A 9,147-nucleotide genomic window follows, 5' to 3' on the forward strand; every position below is an offset into this window, starting at 1 on the left:
ATACTATAATACTAAAAGCTATTCAATGCAATTATATTCTAGTACAATTGATGTCTTTTATGATACCAAAGCCATAATATTTCAGCAGTTGCTGCTGTATTGCAGCTATAACCTTTACAGCCTTTCATGCTTTGTAAAGTAAAAAGCTCTTTGTTGCACGTTTAAATAATTGTCGGTTCTTGATTAGACTGGTGCTCCGGTGATTCAATTACCAGCAATCATCCTCATCAGTGGTATGCTACATACAGTACTGATTTCAAAGGCACTCAATCATTTTCTGAATACATCTCAGTGAGGTCATAGGAGTTTTCCATTTCAATTTCATCTTTTTGAGAGTTTCATCTGCATAAATAAAACACTCAAAAATATAGATGTTTAGAACATCTTGCTTGTGTCCATCTCAGGTCCAACAGGCAACACCATAGGTTCATCAGAGCATATTAAAATGATGATAATATAAAACTGTTTTACCTAATTTGTTGTTTGAGTTACCTTGGAAGTCAGGAGTAACTCAAAACGTAGACAATGATTAGATATTTTCATTTAAAGTGTGACAAAATATAGACAATAAAAAGATGACATGGTCTTTCATGACTAAGCGTTTAATTGCCCTTTTGTGTAGCCGCAGACATTTGTCTCATTTCCAGCTCTCTTGCTCACTCCTGTCCTAGTCACTCTGTCTTTCTCTCGCCTTTTGTTTGGACTATACGTTTCACATTGTCTCAGCTCACAGAGTAGCTACTCTGAGCCTAGAGGAGGATGACTGAGGTGTGTGTGGGTTGACTCGAGTAGTGTAGCAAGTATTACTGAATGCCTGCAGTGTAGAGGCTGGCTGTGGACGAGTGCTGATGCATGCTTGATTAAACTCTGTCCACTGGGATGCTACGCGGGAAGTGTGCGAAGCGTATGCAAGTGTGTCAAAGTGAGGTCAGGGGCGATGGGGCGACTGTTAGCTTACGATGACCTCCACTGACAATGCAAGACATCAAACTTTTTGAGACTTTTGTGAAAAACTGTCACCCTATGTGCTCTGGGTTCTTACAGTTTTTTTTATAATCACCTCACATACCATAGCAGAACATCTGAAACTGAATACGTTGAGGCTACTTGTTGCTGAGAGTCATCATTGTGTCTTATACAGACAGAGCACAAAGCCTGAGAGTGCTTTATATTATTTGCCAACCAGAGTCATGTGCCCACAAATGTGAGTCAGTGCTCTGTAGAGGTGTTTAACAATGACTGGATTTGCCGAGGTCCAACTCTAGTGTTGGGTCACAGGGTGACTGTTCCTGGGTAACTCGAAGTCATCAAATATTTAACTGGCCTTCTTTTCATGATCATGGTATGTAAACAAACATATTATCTGTGTGACTGACACACGATCTTTTGGCTGGCACGACAGTGAAAGCCTAGACAGCTCTTTAGTGTAAAAGGAAAAGAGGGTCATTGCAGAGGATTCATTATCAAATTAATTTCCACAAAATGTGATCAGACTACTGGGAATGTTACACTTCCCCAGAGGCACACTTTGAAGAACACAGGTTTGTAAGCAAACTCTTGGCTAAATAGAATTTGTTTCAAGAGATAAATGAGTGGGAAAGACAAATCCATTGCACCTTGCGTTCTACGTGGTTTTAGGGCACCCTATCTGCTAAAAAAGGTTAACTCATTTTCTATTTTCCAGTCCATTGTTCAGTTCCTCCTCACTTGTTTTCCTACTTTACACACAGAGAAGTACTTATTGCAGAATAGATGCATTTGTACTATGTAGTACTTTGATAACATGAAATTAAAGTGATCTAACACAATAATTGTTTCTTTTAATTGTGGTAGATGCATGAAGGTGGATGGAAAACTCATTAAAGGGGGAAGATGAATAATGGAGAAGGGTGTGTTGGTGTTGAGCTAGCTTAGTTTACATCTTCGCTGGATGAAGCACTGTTGTGGCTCCTCGGGGAGGGTGGGGAGGAGTGGGTGGGGGGCGCTGGGGGTTGGGTTTGAGGCAGGTGGGGCGGTCAGAGACAAAGCAAGGCGGCAGGAGGAGGAGAAGGCCGGCAGGGCAGAGAGCCAGAGTGTCTCAGCACTGCGCAGTGAAAGTGAGGAGACGGTTTCAGTGAAAGGCCCAGCCAGCACAAGCCTCATCAGGCAAAAATGGAAAAAGGTTAGCCAGTGGCAGCCAGGACAAGAAACAAAACCTTCCTCTTTGTAGTTGGTGGAAAAAACTGTGGGTGGGAACTGCTTCATGCAATGTGATAGGCTGCATGATTATGCATGTTTAATGCATATTTTTGATTTCTAAATGTTACATGTCTAATTTAACTGTATGTCAGGTGCATTTTCCCCTATTGTAAGACAGAAAGCTAATTTTTCATGATTTCATGAGTTTTTATTCCAATTCTGATTCCAAAATGTGAAATAATAAACATTATCTGTTTGCAGCAGTTACTGATGAGTCACCCTGTAAACTTTAATATATACATTTAGGCAGAAGATAGAAGAGTGTACCATTTATCTACATGCAAAGCTGCGTGGTGAAAGTGACAAATGAGGCCTACTGGTTGTAGGTGGCTGTAGGTGCTAAGGTTTCAGGTGACCGGTGTTGCATGGTCAGTGTGGTAACCAGAGCTGGAATCTCCTTTAGAGAATAAAGAGTTCAGGCTCCATCAGGATCAGTCTGATGTGTCCCACATCCACAATGGCAAATACAGCCACAATGCATGCACAGAGGCAGATGCAAAGACTGTTGCACAATCAGGCATAACAACAGGTACATAGACATTCAGACTAGTGCATGCATGCATTCCTACATACACACAAACATGCGCATACACATATAAGAACTAATGTCAGGCATGCTCAGTGCTGCAGTTACTCCTAACCAGTCATGCTTTCGCTTCCGAGGCGTCAGGGATCATCTAGAAGTTAAAATTAATTATCACAGGTCACAAAGTGTGATCTTCTGCACATCCTTTACATATGCCTTGTTACGAGGGAGGGATAATGATGTGCTAATCTAATTTTAGAATAACTACAACGCTGTTGGTAAATCATTTGTGTGTGTGTGTGTGTGTGTGTGTGTGTGTGACTAAAGGTGTGTCAGACGTTGTTGGGTGAACATATAGATGCATGTTTTTATGTTTGTATGTTTTTTTATGTTACCTGTGGACTTATTTGTATCATTAGCATTTCTGCAGACTAAAATCCGAGACTTTAGTTGGTTGGGTGGTGCCAAATGAAAAAGACAATTCATTTGTGGCTCAAAACTTAACATAATTTTAGGGGAATGGGAAGAAATGTAGGCATATCAGTGATGACTTAAATACTTTTCATTACCTGGTCAACAGAGTTGTTACGATACTGACTAAAATGCTGGTATTGGTATCGAGTACGCGAGTCTATGCACCGATCCTACAGCAAATTATTTAGCCCCAGAAAAAGTAAAAGGTTTACCAGGATAAAAACGTCACAACACTTTCCCCTATCCATGCGGCTAGCAGATCAAACCGGAAATTGAATTCCAGTTTTGGTCTGCTAGCGGAGAGCGTAACCAGAGGCGGTTTATACAGCTGTTAAAAAGATATATATATATATATATATATATATATATATATATATACTGTATATACAGTATATATACGCACTGGTATCGGCTTGGTTCTCGGTATCGGCCAATACGCAAGTTCAGATATTAGAATCAGTATAGGGAAGTAAAAAATGACATCGGAACATCTCTAATTTTCACTGGATCTAAAAGTGGAAGAAGCATTACATATTCATTAGTCATTCTCCTCAACAGAAGCAAACCCACTTCCATTGCTTATCTGTCTTTGTTAGCTTTTTCTTTATGGGTGTCACATTTACGAAAGCCTTTCACGCTGTCATTGCTGTGTGTGTGTGTGTCTGCTCTGATAGAAATGGGAGTCTTGTTTGTTGTTCTTCGCCTGTGGAGTGATCCATTTTTTTAAACAGAGAGCGGTGCAAAGAGTGCAAACTCAGAGAATGACGGTGGTAGAGATGAGGTTCAGCTGAGGGTTTAGGTTGGTACAGAACCGGTGCCGGTGGAGCAGGTGACCTGGTCAGAAACAATGCACTCAGAGTGGCAGATGATTCATTTGGAGTGTGATTGCACAGCACTGAGAGAGCAGACAAAGAGAGCGTGGTTGAGAAAACAGTCACCATGAGTAGGAAGACTAATACAATTCACAGCTCGCTATTTCAATCAGAATCAGATTCCTTTTCATTGTATCCATGTTGTATTTTGTAGATTAAAGTTCTGAACAGCCAAATTATATATTTTTGATTCTTTTAAATCGGCTATTTTTTTTTATATAACAATAACAAATTGTTTAGGTCATACAGTTTTAAAAAAATGAGGTAATGGAGCTCTAATGAGCAGGAAAAAACATCCCAGTGACCTATTGATCATGTTTCTTGCAGTGTGACAACAGTGCCTACAGTATAGTATCTACACACACGTGCAACAAAAATAGGGCTTAGATGCATTAGATGCAAATAGATGCATTAATATTGAAAGTTAAAAAGCACTATGTATTTAAGCCACGTGTTATTAAGAAGAACGTTTTTCAGCTTTTGAGGAATAAACCACTAATGAAATGGGTTATGCTTAAAAATAAAGGTAAAAAATGAAATCTCATAAATACTTGATTCAATTAAACAGTATCTGTAACTGTCAAAAAATCTGCAATCTTCAAAACTAATTTATTCCAACCATCAGGATGCAACCTGGACCACATTATAAAAATCTTCTTTCATAGTGAACAGCCACAACTACACAAGCACTTATTGCTGAAAAAATTGGTTTGTTAGTAGACAAAAGATAAAGTCGTGATTTCTTTCACGTTATTATGACTTTAATAGACTGGTACAGTTTGTCAGTTGAAAGTTTTTGGACTGAGTGTTTGCCTGTCTGATCCTTCCTGTCGCTTCACATCACTCTAAAGACTGCCTTTGAGCTGTCTGAAAAGACATGTCCTCCTGAAGGTCACTGCTTCCTTTAAATGGCAGTAAAAACATTGCTTATAGCAAATTAATTCCTAAAAAAAATCTTTAATTTCCAATTGCTAACAATCAACATCTTAATCAATGTGTCGTGTTTAATCTTAATTTTGGAAACGTCTTTGTTGCTAATACCTGTCGGGGTTTTTCACACCATCCCCCCAAAGATCACTTGTCAACCAGTGTGGCCAAACAAATCACTTCCTGTGTACCAAAGGATTTTGTTTTTGTAAATGCTTTTATGGACTGATAATACTTGTAGGTTGAATCACTAGTGAGATGTATCAGTCATTAACCGACAGGAGCAAAGCACTTACATCTAAATGTCACAGATTATTACTTAGAGTTAGTGTATAACCACAGACATCCAGCCAGTCCACACAGGTCATGGGGATGCCAGGCTGACCTAAATACTACAAATACCAGCGGCTGCAGTTAATTAGCGAAGTAATAAGATTAGATTGCTCGATTGGAAAGAAATGGACAAGAGCTGGAGTAGAGGACTAATCCTGTTCAGCAGCTGTGAGCCTATTCACAGATCCATACACAGCATTGATGGAGTTTTGTCTCGTTCAGCAGAAAAAAATGTTGATGGTATGACATAAGTGGGAATTTTAATCCATTACTACAACATGAGAGTAGTATTTTAATATATGAAGTACAAAGTAGCTGTAGCAGCCACTGCACATCTCAGTTTTTCCTCAGTTCTATGCAGATCTTTTAGATCAGACTTCAGAACTTTAACTGAAATTGAACTGAAATGCCCTTTTTATAACTGGCAGACAGAAACACATTATCAGTGTTATAGCGACTGTACCCAACTTTATATGCAATTTGATGAGATGTCTGCTTGAATCAGCATATAGCCATTGGCTGAGGTAATCAGCATCCATAAAAAGAAAACAGGCGTCAAGGAAGCAGATGGCAAATGTGGGCAATGTTTTGCAATCAAAAACAGAACAAGAAAGAACTGGGAATGTTTACCTGTGCTTACTCTATTCCACCACTGCTGTTATAGCTATAATCCCCTGTTTCGGCAATAAATTGAAAACTATCAGGACAAATAGGCTCAAATGAATCCTTCCTGGTTAGTTATAACACTTGAGTCAACCTTGTTGACACTAAAATGGAGCATAGCTGTGATGCAGAGATGTAGTCTGAAAGCTTTGATTTAATGCCAGGGTGGCTGGAGAAGAAGGCACTCCATACTGACCCTGCAAAATACTGAAAGTCTTGTACTTTGAGACGCTCACTTCTTTGACAGTGCAGTAGTTACATTTCTGGACAGCCGCACGCTCAGCAGTGCTGAGGTCTATAAAAGCACAGAGCACTTTATCATTCCTCAGGGAGAATACAAGAACAAACACAAAGTGACGTGCAATTTTAAATGTTTTAAAAAAGGAAGGAAACTGGTAAGAAATGACACCTGTCTGACACAGTAAAGGGAAATTGGTTGACTGCCCAACAGACGCAGAGCTTGGTGATAGTGCTAAACGAATCCAAAAGCTCCTCAAAGACTCCATTCAACCAGCGGTTGACTGGTTTCCAGTTTATATCACCAAGACATTGGAAAAGGATTTTGCTTTTTTGTCCTCTACAAATAAGCTGCATGAAACCTCCACTTAATAAATACAGTACAAAAACAAAAATCATATTTATGCTATAGGCAAAAACATATATAACATTTTTAACAGTTTGCATCAGTTTGTCAGAAATAGTACATTATAAATCTTCTCCACTTCCCAAATCCAGTCAAGTTGACAGGACAGAACACAAACCTCCTCTGTGGCCACCGATAAACCCATCAGACAGACCACAAAGTCTATATAATTATGCATTCTTTTAAAGGTTATAAGGTAAAAAAGTGTGAGCATGTACAGCGTCTTATTAGAGTTCACAACTCCCTGTGGACATGCCGTTTTCCATTGTAACCAAAGGTACCAATGTTGAAGAAATAATTGCTCTTGCCAGAGCGCTACAGTTCACAATGTGTGTGTGTGTGTGTGTGTGTGTGTGTGTGTGTGTGTGTGTGTGTGTGTGTGTGTGTGTGTGACTAGAGCAGACGTCCTACTCCTGCAGATCATCTTAACACAGCTCCAATTACACAGGAGCTGATTAGATGTTCCCTGTAGAAAAGGCCGGGAGGAATACCGAGGACTTAGACAGACAAATGAACCACACAAATTGGGCCTCTGATTATTATGAGAGCAGATAGCGTTACTGCTTGACAGTTCTTTTTTGAATCCTCAGATAGACCGGTGCCAGATAAAACACATGGTTTAAAATAAATTCAGATATCAGTAGTAATGTATTTTTTGTGCGTTATCAAACTGGGATGAAATAGTCGTTAGGATTCATCCTCTGGGCCCCCTGAACAATTGTACCAAATTCCATGGTGATCCATTATATAGTTGTTGAGATATTTCAGTCTGACCGACAGACATTGCCATCCCAGACACTATTTAATCCAAACAAATTTCGGCCATAAAGGTAAGTCCCTCAGAATGACGAGCATGAGCAGCTGTCAAGCAATGCATTAATGTAACCAAAATGCCACGGTGTCTTCTTATGTTTGCCTTTTAATTTATATCACTGATGTGAACTATTCTCCTCAACCTTGTCTACTTCATCTTGAATTACTGTGTTCCTACATTTCCCAGTGTCTCTCAGAAACCTCCAGTGACTGGGTGTGAACTCTCTGCATTCAGCTGAGGCTCACATGTGTAAAGCAGGTGGAGAGAGCAATTACATGTACTGGAGTGAGACATTTTTCAGTTGAGAAAAGCTGAGAGTACTGAACATAAAATGTCTTTTTGGCATTGCATCATGGTCTCGTGAGGACTCTGTCTAAAGATAGTTTGGTTTCGTTAACAGTTCTGTGATGGATTTCCTTCGCCATCGTTGTTGAATTTTGCACAAAAAAAAGTATCAAAGAGAGTATCGAAAGGGCTTAATGTCACAACGGCCTTGCTAATGTTAAAACAACTGCGATGATACTGCACTTGACTGCTTTGTACACAGTACACTGATGTATAAACAAGATTGTTAATAAGATGTAAATGAGTACTCCTGAGAGGTCCAGCAGAGAGAGCAGTCCAGGGTGACTGTTGGTAAAAGGTTGCATGTCCTTTGAGTGTCAGCGCTCTGCTGGTGCACTGCCTTGGAGACTCCCTGTGACACCAGTTCAGCACCGTTGGTACAGGCCCTGACACTAAGCCCGACTGACAGCACCATACTGTTGGCTCTACTTCACACTCTTCCCACCTCAGTTACTTCCCAAACTGTCTTGGTTAATAAAATCTCTTTGGTTCAAAAGAACGTTTTTTTTTAAGATTATTTTTTGGGGCTTTTCCACCTTTAATCGATAGGACAGCTAGGTGAGAAAGGGGGAAGACATGCAGGAAATCGTCACAGGTCAGACTGGAACCCTGGACCTCTGCGTTGAGGCATAAGCCTCAAAGTATATGTGCGCCTGCTCTACCCACTGATCCAACCTGGCCACGTTCAAAAGAAGTTTTGACTGAAGCAATGTTGTGTATAAAGACACTTCTAGCTTAGAGTATTGCCTTATTCCTTCAATTTGATCTCCTCCTGTTCTGTTTTCTCATCCCAGTTGAAAAGTGTTGGTACTCAGTGCATCTAAATATCAAAATATCTGGGGCAAAATGGACGTGACCGATTGTGTCAGTTCAGGAAACAATTATTAGACAACTGGACTAGTTAATAATGGAAACAGACGTGATATAAATAGAGACCCTTCTTGTATTGATCTGTATAAATACCAACAGCACCATAAGACTGCAAGGGAAGACAGCTGTGACATTATTTCATACTGATTAAGTGGTTAATTAATGGGTTGGATTTTAGCCTGTTCCCTTCCAAATCCCAATGTGCATCGACAAAATCAATCATCGATTTGGCGTGGCGGCAGGTGCAGGTGAAGAGCAAATTGGTGAACACAATCCAGGAGGATAGAGTGGTCAGAGTTGATAAAGCAGCCGAAGCGATGGTGCTCAGAGGACAGTCAGAGGCTGGTGATCAGAGTGCCACCGTGGCTCATCCACATCCATGCCACCACACCCGCCTCCTCACCAGCCAATTACAGTAATTAGGGGATCGTTTCCAGTTGCT

The sequence above is a fragment of the Perca fluviatilis genome, chromosome 21 (assembly GCF_010015445.1).
Source record: "Perca fluviatilis chromosome 21, GENO_Pfluv_1.0, whole genome shotgun sequence".
NCBI classification, from domain to species: domain Eukaryota; kingdom Metazoa; phylum Chordata; class Actinopteri; order Perciformes; family Percidae; genus Perca; species Perca fluviatilis.